Below are 19,058 nucleotides of genomic sequence, written 5' to 3' on the forward strand. Positions count from 1 at the left end.
TGTTTTTAGTGGCTTGAAATCTTGTTTTAATCTTGTTGCAATTGAGATGGGAAGAATATGCTCTATAATACTTTTCTTTTGCTGTATCTACTGAAGTGCCAACACTGTACTTTAAAAATATTCCTATACCTAAGGTTTTTACTGGCATCTATATACTAATGGAATAGAATATGTATAACTTATAGATGTAATTAGTCACTTACCCTTTTTTTTCCATCTTTCATGATGAAAGCAAATTCTAACTTTCTTTTCTGCCTCTTTTCCCAAATTCAACCTGGCAGGCAAAGATTCACCACAGGAAATAATGCCAAGTGCTTTCTCTGGGGATCCCTTTGCCTTGGCTGCTGATTTACAATTTTTTTTCCCCTTGTTTAAGGTCTGATTGAAAAAAGCCATTCATTTGTAGTTTGCTAAATTTAAGAAGGAGAAAAATGCAAGGTGAGAAGGAAAAGCACTATCCAAATCAAGCCATTAAATTTCACTGATTTAAGAAGTCACAGCATCTTTTTGAGATATTTGCTCTGTTATAGTCCTCGCAGAGGAGACAAACTCTTTAGTTAAGCCAGCTGTCAGGTTTAGTGGAGCTGAGCAGTATATTACCCTCCCTGCCCAGCGGCACGCTAGTAACTTCAGAGCTCTGCCGCAGATCATGTATAAATGGTACCTTGTTAAAGTATTACCTTCACATCTAGAGATATTAGCATCTCTCAGTGCCTGGCATATTTCCTAAAAGTTTACAACAGCCAGTTCAACTACTAGAATAAAAATTAGCACAAGGATGTTGGCACAGCTGCTAATATAGTCAGTTTGAAACTCTAAGAAACAGTGAGATGTAGTTACACTCTGCATCCTACTTACTCTTCTTCCTTCCCATGAACTAGTCTAACTATAGAGACAAAAATCTTCATCTGAGCTTTTTAATCAGGGAGGTCATGAAAGCAGCCACAATGACATAATCTTGACTGTGAAGGGGAACAAACACGTGTGCTTTCCAGACATCCATGTATTGGGTGACTGTGACAGAGCCTCCAAAGACGGACAGCATCATGTTCACCACAGCCTTTTGCCACAAGAAATACACCATCCCTTGAAGGACCTTTCCTAAGCAAGTGAACTCTGTAGCACCATTCAAAATTGCCACCTTTAGGATAGTCATGAATATTAAATCACACTCTAAAATGATTATATGGAAGTTGCCCCGCCTTGCTAAGTAAATGAGCTTTTCCTCTGTATTCAGTCTCTTTGGGTGAAATAGATTAGTAGCAGTGTTTTGGTTTTGTTAGTACCGGAGAGTCAACACAGGTCAGTGAGCAAACTGAATTGTCATCTGCCTGCGTGAAACAGAATTGCTGGCTACGTCTTAATCGGCAGCGAGCCTGGGGAGTCAGAAAAACCCTTCTCAGCCCAGCCCGTCTTCTCTGCTGCCGGGGCAAAGGGACTTTCTGGGCACTGGTATGAAGCATGCTCACAGCAAACGGCTCCTCAGGAATAGCCGCTGCTCCTTGGCTTGTCCAACCCTTGTAGAACCACTTTGCACAGTGAAAGGAAATTTTTTTTTTTTCATTTTTATGTTCTCTAACAGACATCAAAAGTGATTTCCTGAGATTAGTGCAGTATAAAATTTTAACTCGCTTTGTATAGCTTCCCTCTTTTTAGACAGGAATTTTTTTTGTCCTCTATAGTATGATGTGCTTTGGCAAAAGCAATTTTATTCTTTTATCAGCGGCAGCTTGGGATGGGCATAATATTTACAAATGATGCCATGAACAAGTTACGCAAATCACCCAAATGAGAACCAGTAAGCTTTTATATCCTGCCAAACAATCGTGTATTGTAGAAATGCCACATTTTACAGTCAATTTGAGAAATGTTTTAGAGACTTTAAAACATTAGTGCCCTATTTTTCATATTGCTCAACATATACAACAGGATTCGTTAGTACCATGAGGCCAACAATACAACCTTTGGAATACGGAGGAAAAAATAACCGTAATAGATTTTAGAAACCTAAGTGACTTTGAAAAGCTTCTTGGAACTTCATAATACTGTCAACTTTTTAAAGATCTTGTCTAAAATTGAAAACCTGTATGACTGCAAAGAGGCAATCTGTGCCTTTCTACTAGTATAAAAATACCATTTCTTAGTACATGTAAATGAGCCATTATAAAATAAATCAGCAAAAAGTAATGGATTCTCTTAACGTATTAAGCTCTCCAAAGGGCTCATCTACACTGCAGAATTTACTAGTGCCTGAACTGAGCTAAGGATCGGTGACTGCATGGCCACATTAACCGTGGTTTTTAGTGTTGTTCCATATTCCCTTTGGCGGTGCCCTGAAGAGCATCAGTTTTAGGAGGTTCTGGCTACCCGAAGTAGGGTTTCTGGGACCTAGCCAAGGGAGATTTGCAAGCCGCCCCCTTTCCTAATTCACTGTGGGGCTATTAGTGAAAGACCAGCAGAGCCAACTCAGCTTGTCAGCTTCTACACTATCACTAGCTCATTTTCGAGTGGCTTACCTAAATTTGAAGACACTATTGAATTATTTGTAAGCTTTTCCTTTTCCAGCTCACAAGGGGCATGTGGATTCTTGGATTAAAGAATAGCGCAAGTTTTCCCTTGGAAGGAAAATTGCTAATCACAATAGTAATCCACAAAACTGTCCTCTCCAAGTCAAAGGAAGAAACAAAGGAACACCTTGGGGGAAAAATAAGCAGCAGCAAATATTTAATTGATAGGTAATGGAGAGTTTGTGGGAACTAGAAAATAATAACAACTTTTAAAAATATATTTCCATGTTTTTTTCCAAGCAAAAATGTTTTCATGCCATAGTACATCTGAAATCCTTACAACAGCTTTCCACCTTCCCTGTAAAGAGCTAGTAGAAAGGGCTTATTTTTTGAAGCTCTTCTAAGACTTCATCTTCCAGCCAGACTTTACTTAAAAGGTTACTGAGTGATGATACTTCTTTTCTGGTGTTTCACTCAAGTTTGTGTACTGAGCCCAATGCCCTTGCTTTGCATAAGGCTGGCGGGGTGTCTTTTTTTTAGCAGTGAAGTATGTACTACTGGATGAGGGCAGAGTTGGTGATTTTCTAACCTTGGTTTTCCAGTAAGTCTTTTTTGTTAAGGCACACGGTTTTGATTGAAACCGTGACAGAAGCACCTGCGCTGAGTTTCCGGGCTGGACGCAGCTGCGTGCAGTTTCTGGCCGTGCCAGCAACAGGGATGAGGGGAGGGCAAGAGGGGACATTTGAGAGGTAAGAAGAAGTGCATAGGGTTAAGTATGCGGTAGAGAAGAGGGGGGGAGGGACGCCCATCCACGTGGTAAAACCAGTATGAAGAAAAACGGGGGGGGGGGGCATCGGCACAGTTACCAGGTGAGGCGACAGAGGCGGCCATCTTGGCTGCGGAGGCCTGCAGTGCACCTGCCGCCGCCTGCTGGAAGCAGAGCCCGTCCCCTTCCAGAACCTTCTCCTCAGCACGGCCTCCAGTGGGGCGGTGCAGGCTGCGGCTCCTCCGCACCACCTGCCTGTCTCTGGCAGCCTCCTCTGCTCGGCAGAGCTGCGGGGGGTAACTGGGACCAGCGAGAGGCTGCCAGGCACCCAGAGGAGACATCAGCAGGGAGAAGCCACTGCTGGGGCCACACGGTTGGGGCGAACTTCACAATTCGGTCCAAGCGCTTCCCTTCAGCTTGGGGCACCAAGGGGATTAGTGAAGCATGGAAAGGTGAGATGGTGCCGGTGTTTCAGTTCTCTCAATTTAATTGAGATGTAAAAGTTACTGAGTTGTGCTCCCCTGAGGGCAGTACAGCCCTGAGTACTGCTGGCTACGGGCCGAGGGCATCATACTGCCTGTACAGCAAGCAATTACAGGTCATTTTTGTGACAACATGCCTTCGGAATGATTACTTTCTACACAAATTGAGTTCAGTATCATGTGCTACCACACAAAGATATTAAAAATTGTACCTCCTTGTACCCTGAGGGACTGCAGGGCCTCTCTAGCGGTATCGTCTTCCCTGCACTTTTCCCCGTTCAGAAAACGTCCTCCCCTCTTACTGCACAGGGGAGTAGGGCATTCCCGGTCCAGCCTGAAGCTCATCACAACACCTCCTGTCCTAACTGCCAGCAGCAGCGACATATTTGCAATAACTTAATTTGTTAGGCCTAAGCATTGGGACTGAATGAAAATGTTACCACTTCTGTGAAGCACCCTACAAGTTTTTGGCATTGAGAAAGTAACTATTATACTTAGTTCTGCTGGCAATGCTATATTATGAGCTATTTCACCAGTGCTGTGGCATGTGCAATATATATTTCATGTGTTCCCGAGACAAGAAGGGATGATGAATGAGTAATATGTGGCCTGCTTTCTGCTTCTGTTGATAAGTGACTGATAAAGCTGACAAATAGCTAGATTAAGTAAACAGAGCCTACATAACTCATTCAAAGTGAATAACTGTTTACAAATTATCAATTGTTATCTGCAAAATTTTCAATTAGGAATGATGGATCCCATTCCTGTGCAGAAATAATGGGCCAGTGATTACGTGTATCAGGTATGTGAACAGTAAAATTGGCCATCTGACAATGCTCATCCTCAGGATAGGAACCGGCAAGAAATAGAAGAGAAACAAATGCTCTTTGGACCAAGGGCAGCGATTCTGACTCCAGCAAAGAACAAGAATCTGAATACAATGGAGGCTTCGGGATTTGGCTCCTAAATACAATCAGAATAATTTGTAGGCTCTTTTAGAAGCTATTGTAACTATTCACTACTCGAGGACCAAATTCCATCTCATTCCCATGAGCAGTGTTTGCAGAAAATGTAGAATGTGTATCTTTTTATTAGAACAGGAAGAAATGCCTGCTAATATAATACCGCTTCATTTCATAATTCACTGTAGGATGAGAATGGGATTTCAGAGCTGCTGATGTTTAAATCTCATGTTTCTTTGTCCAAAGTAAAAAGCTGCATGCAAACGATGTTAAGTTAAACAGATTCAGTTCATCATCGGCTGTGTCGTATTTGTACCACATGTTAAAAGTGGGGGAGGGTTTATGCTCGGCTCGGTATGATCAAGTGCTTGCTTTTAATTTAGTGAGTCGTCTCTGCAACATCCTGATAACAAAACACGGCTTCAGATTCCCGAGATAACATTGAGTGCCAATTGCACATCAGAGAGAAAATAACTTGGCTTGCAATAGCCTGGATTGATCCACAAAGTAAGAGGTTATAAACTGTAATGGAAGTGCTGACACAACCAAATGAGATAATACACTCCAGTACAGCTATCAGCAGATGGAACATGCGGCTCTGAAGTGTCTCGATGTGGCCTGACCACTCCTGCAGGAGTAGAGCTATCAACGCGGGGGAATTAAGGTGATGCATGAGAGCGCAGTGGGCCTGGGTGCTCTCCCTCTTGGGGGTTTGGCACCCTCTGCTGTCCAGTTTCTGAACCAAAACATAGAAATCTGTCTATAGAGGGGACATAAAAGAGCAAAGGAAACTCTTAAATCGGCAGTTTTGGTAGTCAAACCCCCACACTCTTGCTGCTGCAAACTGTGAATGTTTAAAAAAAAAGTATTTTCCTTGCTTCACAGTAGTAATTGCACTGACCCTGTTTCTCATAAATAATGTGACCAAGTCTTGGCTTCTAGTCCCACCATAAGGCTTCCTGCCCATTCATGTTGGATGCAAACAAAGCACAAAGGCTCTGGTCCTGGAAGGGTCTCAGATACGCTGGGACATAGGGAGGCTTTTACTGCCTCAGCAAGGTCTCTGCACAATTGTCACAGGGTTAAAACAACCCTACCACAGTGGAAATGCAGTGGAAACAAGCGGGTTCATACCTAACATCTGGCATGACTGTTCTCGCTACGCGAGCATCTTGTGCTGCAGCTGATAGCGCTGAAAATTGTGTAGGGCACCTTATGCATGTTTTAGCTATTTAGCTAAATGTTTATTCACTCTAGGTTTTTTTGGAAACAATTAACAAATGCTCTCCTTGACAGTGAGACGCAGAGCTTCACTTCTGTAACAGGAACACGAAGGGGCACCTGGCTCCGCAGTAAGGGGAATTTAAACCTGAGAACTCTGGAAAACAGGATGCCTTTTTCTATTGTGTAACTACCTCCATTGAATACCTCCTATATTTGATTGACAAGGTGAAAAATATTCCGTAGAGTAGGCATAGCAGCCTGTAGGAAACAGCCTTTGTGTCTTCCTTATGTATTTCACTTTTTGGATATGCACTTGCACACTGTATTCAAGATAAAAACAGAAATTTATCAACCAGATCTACAACACACACACAGTGCCAGTCTTCCCTTAATAGGATACCAGGAAACCAAGGCTGCGCTTCCCAGGAGATGTCCTTCAATGGCTTCAATTACTAAATGGTTTCAGTTATGGCTTTAGCAGTTTTGAGTTATCAGTGGCTTCAAGTATGAAATCAATGTTGGCTTGACAGGAGTAGGACAAAGCACCCTCCTTCTGAGGGCACAGAGATAGCTAGATCCTGACAGACATTGCTTCATTCCTTCTTGGGTTAGCTCAAGTCCTGAGTAATGTTCCTCTGGCAGTTAGTCCAGAAGATACACATAACCCAAGGCAATATATACATATGTCTGCGTAAGGCATGTTGCATGGTTTTCGTACATGGTGGGGAATGCCTCCTCCCATACAAGCAGGGGGGCAGCAATAACTTGCCCTGCGTGCCCTGGAGCTGTGTGGTTCTCAGGGCACCAAGTTCAACTAGAGGCTGTTGGCTGCAGCAGCTGGCTGACTGTGCCTTTGCCTGCTCATGTCCACCGTGTTCCTAGGGAAAAATAATTTGGAGAATGCAGCTATATAAATTGCCACTTGTTTCTCTTATGTTTCACTTCACTCCAGCGGTCTCCACTCTGCTTCCTTAACAGAGCATAAATAAATGGATTTACTAATCAACTGCTTTTCTTTCCATACCCATTCTGCTTCTCGTCGCATCTTCTCAGAGCTGGAAGGATAACTAAAGACTCAGAATGCTCATACTTGTTTCTATTATAAGCAGAAGAAAATACATTCATTCTAAGAAATTTCACTTTTGGAAATAGCTTTGGTTTTCTGCTGCAACAACGATGATCTTCTAAATAGACTGCAGCTCTTCACATTCAGCCTCAATAGAAAATAAAATGGAGGAAGTGCAGAAGGCAGCACTGGCACAATTTGCATACAGTCTTTGAAAACAAACATCGGATAGTGGCAACTGAAAACCAGCTTTATATTAGGCTCTTGCTGCAAATGTGTTCAAGTCAAAGAAAGAAAACATGACCTTGTGGAAAAATAACCCTCACTCTAGCGTATATCTGAAAAAAAAAAGATAAGAAACTGTTATTTTAAAAAGGACACAGAATTAGATGGCAACCTGAGTGGTGGGAAAACGCTAATTAAAAAACAGACTCCTTATTTGAGATCTCCAGTGAGTGGAAGCCATGGTACCTAGTGCTGTCTGCACACGGGGCAGTCTGTTGCAGAGCTATATATTCAACCACAGATTGGTTTCCCCAAGCATCAACCAAGACATTGTTTTCATTGATTTATTTTGCTATCTTCCCACTGCAGTGATAGGATGACAAAAGAACCACCTGTGGGTATCCTAATATATCTAATGCCAGCAGATTTTCAGGTTGAATAAAAACAATAAATCTTTCTAGGCACAAAGGGGAAACCATGAAGTAAGTTAATTTGGGAAACTAAAGAGCATGATTTAGGAATATTGGGTTTGTTAGAACGGATCAGACTGGTCCTCCTGGTTTACTATCCTCTCTCCAGACATAGTTCCTAATGGATGACATGCAAGAAGACAAAATAAGCCCCCAAATAGTTAACTGTTCAGTGACACTTCAAGGGAAGTGTCTTTCTGACAGTGTAGCAATAATTGTGTTACCAGTAAGCATGAGGTCTGATTCTCACTGTATTATGCACATTATGCACAAGTGCTCCAAAAATTAGGTGGCATTTCTTAAAGAACCCAGATATAATGCAGATGCTCGTGGCTGTGCTGATCACTGCATCTACTGTGGGACGCAGCCTGTATTTTTCCCTACGGCAGTACAGTTAGATTTGTTGTACAACTTCCCGTAAAATTAAGGGAGAAAATGAATAAACATGTAAACCTGTTCAATTGCTTAATATATTCACAAATCAATTCACAAAGAAGGTGTAGAGTCTAGCACATTAGAAAACAAAGTTCTCTTTCTCAGCGGTTCTTCCAATGGGTTTTCCTGTCTCCTCACTTCCATGAACAGGCTGAACTTGTCTTGTGAGGTGCTCCTAAAAATGCATACTAAGCCATCATGCTAACATAAGGCTCCTCAGTTCTAATCTACTTCAAACCAGTAATTTTGCACTCTTTTGAGCTTCCTGCTAGTAAAAGCTTCCAGAGTAACACACCTCTGAGACTGTATTGCTCTGCTTTCCCCTGAACAGGTACAGAATGGGCTGCAATGGATGTAGCTCCCTTCAAGCACTGCTTTGCTAATGTATCTCAGTCCTGACCCATCCTTGGAGGTGCATCTGGAAAGGTTAGTTTTTGCTTTATAGGAATTTCAACTCCTGGTTTCCACATTATATTTCTGTGTCTAAATTTTGATTCTGACCTCAGGAATCCAGGCATTTTTCTTAATCCTGATCTTAGATTTTTGATAACTTGGCTATAAGATGATATATACATGAGCACTGCTATTTATGTAGCTCAAGAATGCAGTTTTGCATGATCTCGCAAATTGTCTAATATACTTAAGCTTCTTTAGATTGCTTAAAGGAACATGAATAAAAGCTCAGTATATCTGCTTTAATCTATGCCCCTGAAATCCCAAATAATACTGGTACTGGTTGCCTCTGTAGAGTCAAGGCAGTAATACACACCTGCCAACTTCAGACGGGCATCCTTCTCAGAAACAGGAAAAAAAATCAAATGGAAGTGAAGACATAAGAGCTCAGGAGATATTTCAAAGGAAGCCAATAAAAGAGAAAAACTAGAAACTGACACCAATAACAGGATTCTTAAAGCCTCAAATTCGATAAACCCACAAACCAAAAGAAATTAAGCAGGCTTTGCCGCTTCAGGACGGCATGCTATGGGATTTTAACAAGATTCATAGGTATTAAAAAGTAATGGCATAAATTGGTTATTTAAAGTCAATATTGATTTGTTGCCAGATTCTGCATATCAACAATTGCACTTGAGTGTCCATTTAGTTTGCTCAGAAATAAATATTCCTGCCCAGCTGCATGTGTTAGTTGGAAGAGAATCAGTTTTCACTACTGGCAAAGGGACAGGTTGTTATCTCAAGCCACATGATTCATTGATTTATCAGTGGTGGTGTAAATACAGAAACTTATAGGGATGCTGTCAAGATAATTTATTTAAAAGCTTTTTTTGGAAGAAGGATTGATAGCATGTTCCCAGGTAAGAATGTGAGAGGCTTTCTGAGCATTTGGACTTATTAGTTGGTTGAGGTAAATTATCTCCATTTGATGTTTCCGGCTGGCAGAGTTAATTTATTTGTACAAAAGTATTTAATGATGCAGGGAGGTTGTTATTGGTGGCTTAATTATTGTTTTGATCAGAGCTTCTGTATGGGTGGTAGTATTCTTAATAAGATAATCATACTTTTTCATCTGTTAATGAGTCTTTGGAGTATTCCCAACACAGTTTTAAGTCTTAGTTGTTTTCCCGCTCTTAGTTTAATTTCTGTGTTTCATTTGGCTTGCATAATGAAACGAGATGGGCTGCTTTACTGCTGTTTATAATCTGTCTTCCTAATCTCGTTTTCTGTGCTTGGGCTGATCAGGATTTTCAAAAACTACATAAATATTTCTAATCTGGGGGGAAAAATCACTTTGCCCATAAATTGAAATAAATAAATTGGGTATTTGTTCTTAGGTAAATTGCAGTATTGTTTTTGCACAATCTCATTGTGGTATCTAAACTCTATCATTAAAAAGTATGTTGTCTGCCTCTCTTTTCCATCTGTATCTCTTAAAAAAACCCAAAACATTCCCTGTATCTCTTCCTGCCAATACTTGCTAATCAGTATTGGCAAGATCACAGTCAAATACAGCAAAATACTGACAGTACGGGAAGCGTTTGGAAGTTAATCTTAGCAAGGGTATGCCCTTACTGAAGTCAAGGGTACTTCAATATTGGGTGTTGATGGTCACTATCTTGTACAGATGTTAAGTTGAATTCTATGAGAAGCTGGAAAGTGGATAGAAATGTTAAGAGGAGAACCATAAAAGAGCCAAGTTAATATCATATAAATAGAGGGGCTTTGCTCTTCTATAGAGATGAATATTCTAGTTCTTATAGTATCTTCTATATAGAGTATTTATATACTCAGCTTTTCAGTTTTGTGACCGTACTTGCTTTCCCTCTATTTCATTTTTTATTCTGAGTTTATTGGGCCTGGATCTTACTTGCTTTGAAGTCAACATTGGTTGTGTTACAGCAGTGTGTGCATATAGAGATGGCCCACGCTGCAGAAATATAAGAGCCATGGGGGACCTGAAGAAGCAAGTGGTGTCCGAATGTTCATGTGTGCTGCCTGCCACAAGCACAAATAGTATTTCAGTCCTCTACTATATTCATACAGGTGCCTACTACAAAAATTGTACTGGGAGAAGGGGACAGTTAGGAAATTCGTCCGTCTCCTCTGGAATGTTCCCATCCTCTTGATGCCATGGAAAAAGAAATGTAAACACCGACACATATACTAGAATATGATCCTTCCCCTTCGTTTGCCTGTTGTGTTAACATCACTTGTTGACTGAACATCTCACAGAAACTGGAGGAATTATAAACCTTGCAGAAGTCCAAAGTGAACATCACTCAGTGAAATCTGACCCTGTTTAATCAGTCTGTAATTAAAAATAAATCAAGAAAGCAAACTCAAGGAGTTAATGAGAAGCACAATCTGATTGTAACATTAGAATCCAAATCTGTCCAGCCACTCCAGGAAGCCTGACCTTATGGTGAAATGAAACAAATCTTTTCTATAACGTACTATTCTTACAGCAAAAAACAATTTAATATTTTCTTCATTAACTAATGAACTTCCGTTTCATGTGAGTAGGTTTCTTCTAATGTGAGAGCAACACAGCCTTAAACATACCTTGTGAATGGCTACCGGAGGGGTTGAATAAATCTTCTTGATACCAATGGCTATTCTTGGGCAGTTTTTAATGTTTCGGATTAGCTTACTCTACAGCACAGCCACCAACCCTACTCTGCACACGGCGTTTGTGCTGTGGTGACCAAGAGCATCTTTATATCTCTTACTGCAGTCATAAGCATTTTGTAGCAGTTCACACATGCATTAGATAACTAGCAGCACTCTCATAGCTGTTAAGCACAGGCGATACTTGTGCAGTACTTGGGTGATGTGACCATCTTCTTACCTGCACAACTTCAAAAGCATCAGCAGGAATTGCTGAAGAATATTTTGCCTTTGACCAGAAACAAATCCTACTGCATGTCAGCATGCAGTCAATGTGCTGAAGACATTACATGGGCTTGGAGTTTAGAACTGTGCTAGCAGAGTACTTAAGTACTAAAGGAAGCACTCCCAATCCAGCTTTACCTTCAGAGCTGGGCGATGGCTTTTCATTAGGTCATTGTTAAGATCTCTTCGGGACTGCTTCACTGTTTCTTATGTGATGAAGTGTTTCACTTGCGCCATCTTGGAGAGCTTCCAGAGGCAGCAGGAGACAGAAGGAGGCCCGGTAACGTTCTGGAGATTAGTTACCAAAAAAAAAAAGAAAAAGAAAAATAAAGGACTGGAAGGAACTAGAGCAGAGGAACAGAGCTTTCTGTATCTTCTTGTATTTTATCAGGTATCACAGATCTGCAGAGTTAGCAATAATTTTCTATTTGGTACACACAGTGAACTGGGGAAAGGGCATCCACCACATATGCCTATAAGTAACTCGGGAAAACTGCAAGGTTACTTACAGTTTCTTCCCCCAGCTCTCCCAGGCTTTAGCCTGAGAAGGTTTTCCCTCTCTGTTGTGACCTGTATAATGTGCCTTACATATGCAAAGTCTCCAACTGTTTAACTATGAAAAAACTATGAAAAGCTGGCAAGTATCCTAACATCCAGTCACAGGAAAGATGAGGAGAGACCATGCCCTGGGGAAGGTGTAGGATGGCGTGGCACTGCTTTCTGTGGCCAGTATGTCTGAATAGGGGCAACATTATAATAAAACTTCCGAAGAGAGCTTCAAAGTGCCCTCTTCTGCTGGTAGCCTGGGAGGAGAAAATATTTATACATGCCCCTTTGCAGAATAGCATTTAAGCTATGTGAAAGATTTTGTGCTTTGATCTCCACCTGTGTGCAGGGGGACTTAGAATAAGGAGCAGGATTCCAGATCTGAAATAGCGGACTCTCGCAAGGCTCAGCTTGAGGCTTGTATCACTTCATCAGTGACTCGTTTCCTTTACGGGTGAAGGGTTCAACTTTCTGCCATTATTCAAGAAAAGTTGTGAAGGAGTCTACTTTGTGTCAGCTATCTCCATTAATTATTACCATATGAAGCTGGGGAACCCAGCTAACGCTGGACCTCATATATGGGGAGCTGTTGCACAAGTGCAGATTAAAGCAAAACCTCTCTGAAAAGCTGTCTAAATAGACTAAACAAAGGGCAGGGGAAAATTACACATATGTAAAGTGAACAGCATCATGACTGGTAAAAGCCAGGTTTCTTTCATGAACTTGTTTTTCTTACAATGTTGGGAATTAATCTGTAGTGTAAAATAAACCAAGCAACCCAAGCGAGGTACAATAGATATGAATAAGAAATAATAAAAATTGGGTGTACATTAGTCAGGTGAAATGAGAAAGAAGCAAAACTGCAGGTGGAAAAAGCAGTCAAGCATAAAAGAGCATGCCTAGAAGCTGAACTGGAGAGAAGGTGGAAGGTGGGTGTCCCATGCTGCGGGGACCAGTCTACAGATGCTTTCTTCTGCTGCTGCCAGCTGAGCATCTAACTAAAGGCCCTGTAGCCTTTTTTCATCACTTACTTAAAATGACTGATTAAGGGAGCTATGTGGGCCCTGAAGCCTTCTTGTGCCAAGTCTGGAGTCTCGAAACCAGAAAGCAGGGAAGTGGTGAAGGGACGGTATGGAGCAAGCCACCTGGATCTCAGTTGCTTCCTTCCATCCTATGATCAAGTATATCTGCACGCCAATGAAACGCCTTTTAAAGAGCGCTGTCTTGAATATTTGAAACAAAGGAGAGTGTTGCCTCAATAACTATTAACATCCCCAATGTCCACACCATAAGCTACCGGCACATCTGGCACCTGCTGCTAACAGCGGGAGCATCTTTAACAAGGCCGCTGAAGGAGATGGATGATCTGAATTGCACTTACCTTGTGTGCCACCAGCATGCCTCTGCAACAGCGAAGGGAGGAATCCGAGTGGCTCTTCCCTTGTGTCTGTATTATGGTTCCTTTGGGGATGAACAGTTTGTCTTTCACAGGGCTGTCAGCTAAGCCTTTCACCAACTGTAAAACCGACATAATTTTCAGACTAAATGAAGTCTGAAAACAGGAAGAGCAAAGCAGAAGTCCGGGGATGTCACTCAGTCACCCACAGGAGGTTATGTTCTGGGTTAGAGTTAGTCTGATTCATTGACCACAGAAATGGCAACTGCAAATACTTCAACATATGTCTCTGGTTATTATCCCAAAAGTACGAGTGTACATTCATGCTCATGGGAACAGCGGAGAGCACTGAATGTTAAAAAGTCTTTGGCAATTTTTGTTCTTTAGCACTGTAGTAAAATACTGTATATTTTGGAGTAAGACATGCAGTTCTAAGCTAACAGCTACAGCATTTCTAAGCTAAACATCAACAGCATTTGCTGAGAAAGTCCCTATAGTTAGGGAAAACTTAATGAGTTCAAACAACTGTGTCGAGTTCCCTGTGGAGTAGAGAGTTAGACTAACTCGACTTGGTCTCAGCTCCCCTTTGGGCATCCTGGGCCATGTTGGTTTGCCCTGCAGCTCTTCTAACATCCCTGTTTCCTTCACAAACACCAACATTTGCCTCATTAAGGGGTCGGGTTGCAGATAAGGGTTGCACGGGGTCCCAGGATTTCAGAACAACTCTTGGATTCCCCATGTAAGATACAAATAGTAATTTTCCAGTAAGACCAGTATATGGTACTCGTGTATATATTAGGTCCAATCTCACAATCTTTACTCAAGCAAATCTTCTACTCTAGAAGTAGGGACAAAAAGTTTTAACCAGTTTGTATCTAATTTGAATGAATATATCTGTAACTTAAAGCAATCGCCTCTGCATTTTGCTCCCGCAGACACTTGCAATGTTCCTGTAACTGAATTATGCCCACTTCGCTGAAAGGCAATGCTCTGCTCCATGAGTTACATCCAAGTACAAGCACAGGATTGCAAACCCGCATCAGTCCCGCTCTCAGCACAAGGATGTATGCTTGAGCCTGCTGTCTGTGCACGCAAAAGTTCAGTGCAGTCAGAGGGACTTCTTGGCATTTGCGGTCTATAGGAGTGTGGTCCTAATTAACGTAGCAAAACAAAGCCAAGCTGAATGTTTCACTGAAAGGAGCAGAAAATCCTGCTTAGGGAACAACTGGCTGACACTTACGCCTAGGTACTGATTATCTAATGCTGTTCACACAGCTTGAAAACTTAGCTTCAAAAAAGGTTTTCCTTAATATGGACAACAGAAGGAAAAGGCGGTATGATGCTAACAATATATGTGACTTACTGATTCCAGTACTGAGGATTTAGAGAAATTTTAGAATCTGTCTTTAATCACTTAACGTAAACAAGAAAAATAAGTTTTTAATGATTATGAGGCTGATGATCCTAAAAGACACATGGCTTATTTTGCGTGAAGCATTCAGGTTTAATTTTGTAGAAGAAATGGCCTACCATAGTCTGCATCAAAACAAAAACGAGTGCCAAAACATAGTAAGAGGTTGTAGGGAAACAGGTGAACCATTGTGGTTCTTGGAGATTAGCATGTTGCCAACAGTAGCTTTGGTTGAAGAAATGGAGCATACTGAGAAATTTGTGGGTAGCCTCGAGCCAGGAAGTTTCACAGAGGCTGAGGAGCAGACTGCTTTACAGGAACAGCGTGTTTGCCACCTTTTTGACATGGCCAAGGGTGTGGACAGGTTGCACACAGAATGAGCTGCCATGGAAGAGGGGAAACTTCTGAGCAGGCTGGATGGTAAATAATCTTAAAAATAGGACAAGACACATTTTTTAAGGCACAGTATCTTCTTAAACTGCACTAGCACAATTGCTGAAGATGATCTATTGCCCAGAGTACCAGAAATGGGATGGAATATAATAGCAAGAAGTCATGCACTTAAAGATTAATTAGAATAACTGCAAGTAAGCTTGGAGGTTCATCAAATGTGAGATTACGAGGAGAGGAATCCAGGTATGTTATTGGTTGTAGGATAACTACGATGCCACTGTAATGTGGTCTTAAAAATGCTAATGTATTCTGGGATGCATCGAGTGAGGTATTTTCAGTAGACGGCAAGGTATTAATATCATTGTACAAAGCAGTTGTTAAGACCTTGTTTAGAACAGCGCACATAGGGTAGAAGGTATAGAGGATGCTGGAAGAATGGAAAACCTATTTAGAGAGAAGATTAAAACACAGCAGAAAGACTGAGAGATGATGATCTAATCGCTATTTATAGCGACATTTTAGGTAAATATCAGAGAGGCAAAATTATTTAATTTGAAGGGTAATAATGGTAAAGAACAAATGGCTATAAATTGGTAGTGAATACATTTAGATTGGAAATTAGAAAGTTTCTAGTTTCAGAAAAGTGGATGCTAGAAAAGCCTTGAAGATAGAAGCAAGGCACCTAGGCTGTCTGAAGGCAGGGTGCCCGTATGGCAGCGTAGTTACCCAGTTCATCCTCCAAACCGGATAATAAAATGGTGTCCTGTGTATTAGCATTCCCGCAAAAGGGATATAAAGAGGTTTAATCCCCGTACGATGAAATGGGTATGTGCGGTGTGTTAGCCCCGTGTTTCAGGAGGTTTGCTAACACACTAGAAGGGCCAGAAAGGAAGATTCAGCTTCCTTTTGGTGCCTTTCTAACCTCCTCCAAATCACCTCAGATGACACAAAGCTAATGTGTCATGAAGCTGGCCTGCTGAAGATTTTGTAAACAGCTACCCTTCTGTGACTGACAATTAATAGGACATGGAAGTCAGTGTGCAGTGGCAAATCAGGCCTTTTAGGTGTTTCACGGATCAGACTGGTGTGGATCATGTTTCTTTTTCTACGCTGTTTGTCTTCCCCTGTTGTGTGCACCACGGGCTCATGTCCAGGATCATCTGAGCCGTTCAAAGGGGCATGCTTCTTGCTCTTGCCTGTCTGAGAACTTTGCGATACTTCGGACACTTGCGGTTTTCTTCCTGTTGCACGCTGTAGTTTGGGCTCTTGCAGGAAAAGCCCTCAGTTTCTTAGAGGCTGTGCTTCGGGAAGGGGGCGGCTGCTGTGACTCGCGGTGGATGTGGAGATGTTCTTCGGGACCCACGGAGGCTGGCCGGGGTGGCCCGGGGCTGCCAGGAGCTGCACCCGATTACCCAGCTGCTGCCTGCTGGGACTCGATTCGGCGGTGCCGAAGCAGTTTAATTGGAATAGTTAATTCCACCTCGCCAGCCCGACGCCGGGGCTCAGCCCGAGCAGCGCCGGCCGGGGCTCAGCCCGCGGCGCGGCGGGCCGGCGGCGGCGGGGCCGGCGGGGCTCCCCGGATCGGCATGGCGAGACCCCCCTCTAGCGGATGGCCCGGGCCTCGCCGCGCCCCTCGGCGGGAAGGGGAGCGGGCGGGCCGCCGCGGGCCTTGCTCGCCTTACCGGGAAACGGAACCGCGGGGAAGAAGCCCTGCAGCGCCGAAGGGACCTTCCTCGGGCAGCGCCGCGGCGGCTGCCGAGCCCCGGGGCGGCTCCCTGCCCGGGCGTGGGCCCCGCCGTCCCGGGCGGCGCGGGGCGGCCGAGCGCGCCGCGCTCCCTCCCGAGTGCGAGGGGAAACGTCTCCGCTTTTTGACTTTAAGCCAGTGGGAAGCGGAGGTTTCTTATCTGCGTGGAGAGCAAAAGCTCTCCCGTGAGGGTGCGTGGCTGTGTGCATCCCGCTTGGTATCGCGCTGCATCGCTCGGGACTAATTCGGGCTCGGCGTGTCTCCCCGATGGCACCGGGTACAGACCAGTTTCTGTAATTTGCCCGCTGGATGCGTAATTAGCAAGTTCACGGTTACATTTGCTCTTCCTGCCTGCTGTTCCGGCACTGTTAGGTCTATTTATTTCTCGACACTTCTCCACTTCAGAGACAAACGATTACAGCGTATTCTATTCCGCCCGCTCTTTCCCTCTGAACACTTATTTCTAGTTGCTAGCAACTAGTGTCCACCACAACGCGAGGGGCACGTACGCACGAGTAATCCCCGCCGTAGACGTTCAGACAACGGCAAGGCGGGTGCCTGCCCCGCCGCGAGCGGGCTGGGCGAGCCGGCCGAGCGCCCGCGGCCCGGCAGCGCGTCCCTCCCGGCGGCGAGGGGAGCGCGGCCGCAGCGCTCCCGCCGCCGTCTCGGCCCGCCGCCGCCGCAGCCGCAGCGGGCGGGTGGATGCGCTCCCGGGGAGCGCAAGGGCTTTTCGCGCTTAGCTCCCGCTGTGCCCCACCGCCGTTCGCCACGGCCGACCGGCGGGCTCGTTGCCGGCCACCGCCTCGATCGGGACCGGCTGCGCGGATCGGGGCGGGGGGACGCTCCCTTTCCACCCCTCCGTCTCCGTCGCACGGGCAGGAGGAGCGCGGTGTTGCACAACCCGCTTCCTTTTTCTTTCGCTTCGCTGCGCCGCGGGCAGCGGCGGCGAGTGCGCGGGGCGCCGGTCTCCACCCTGGGGGGGGGGACGGGACCGGTGCCGCCCGCCCGCTCTCGGCAAACTGCGGCGGCGGCGTGGCTCGCTGGCTGCGCGGCCCCGCGGGGAGGGTCGCGGTCGCGACCGCGCGCGGGGGGCACCGCCAGGCCCCGCGCCCCGACCGACGGGGCCGACTTAATCTCCGAGGGGGAAGGGGGCTGAATCCTCGCCGGGGCACGGGGGGGCACGGAGACGGGACCGCGCATCCCGCGGGAGGCACCGGCCGCCTGCCGGGCTGTGCCCCTGCCCGCGGCGGCGGAGCGAAGGCGGCCGGGCAGGGCGGGGACGCCCGCCCCGCCCCGCCTCGCCTCGCCTCGGTCCGGCAGAGTCGCGGCGGCGGCGCGTCCCGTTACCGGCGGCTGAGCCCGCGCTGCCCCCGGCGCGGCGGGAGCAGGTGTCCGGGGGCAGGAGCCCGGGGCAGCGCGGCGGGGGCGGGGCCGGCGGCGGGCCCCGCGGGGCCGGGCGGGCGGGCGGCCCGGGGGCGCGGCCCGGGCGGCCGGCGGCGCGGCGGCGTACTCGGCGCGCCCGCGGCAGGAGGGAGCCGGAGCGCCCGAAAAGCCGTGAGGGGAGGGGAGGGCGGAGGGGCGGGAGGGGGGAGGCAGGCGGGCGGGCGGCGGGCGCATGCGCTCTGGCGGGCCGTGCCATATTGGAATGAGGCAGTGAGCGGAGCGCCGGGGAGCCCGAGCCCCGGCAGCGGCGCAGGGCTGGAAAAACTCCCCGCAGGTGAGGCGGGCGGCGGCGGCGCCCGCGCGCGGGCGGAGCGGCCTCGGGCGCAGCTGCTGGGGGCGTTTTGCCGGCGGGGCGCGGGGCCCGGAGGGTTTTTCCGGGCTCCCGAAGTTTGGATGCGAGAGAAAAAGGCGGCGAGGGAGGAGGAGGAGGAGGAGGAGGGAAGAGGCAAGAGGCAGGCGGAGCGCGGCGGGGAGGCGGCGGCAGCGCGGGGGGAGCGCGCCTTCGCGCTGCGGAGCGATGCGCGGGGCTGGCCAGCCGCCGCCGCGCAACTGCCCGCGCGCAACTCTGCGCGCGCCCGCTAGGGGCCCGCGGCGTCCCGCGGCGCGCTCGGGCCGAAGTTGCCCTCCTGGCCGGCCCCGC

General features: G+C 46.0%; 1 protein-coding gene across 3 annotated transcripts in view; it reads left to right on the forward strand.

Annotated features, from left to right (window-relative positions):
• Nucleotides 1-18,609: 18,609 nt before the first annotated feature.
• Nucleotides 18,610-19,058, forward strand: part of SFMBT1 (Scm like with four mbt domains 1) — an 81,441-nt gene continuing 80,992 nt past the window's right edge. For all 3 annotated transcript variants that reach the window (XR_012777492.1, XM_075514221.1, XM_075514222.1), the window contains exon 1: nucleotides 18,610-18,692. The gene's annotated coding sequence lies outside the window, so the exon portion shown is untranslated. The remainder of the gene's footprint in view (nucleotides 18,693-19,058) is intronic.

This window comes from Mycteria americana, chromosome 11, assembly GCF_035582795.1.
Source record: "Mycteria americana isolate JAX WOST 10 ecotype Jacksonville Zoo and Gardens chromosome 11, USCA_MyAme_1.0, whole genome shotgun sequence".
Classification (NCBI taxonomy): domain Eukaryota; kingdom Metazoa; phylum Chordata; class Aves; order Ciconiiformes; family Ciconiidae; genus Mycteria; species Mycteria americana.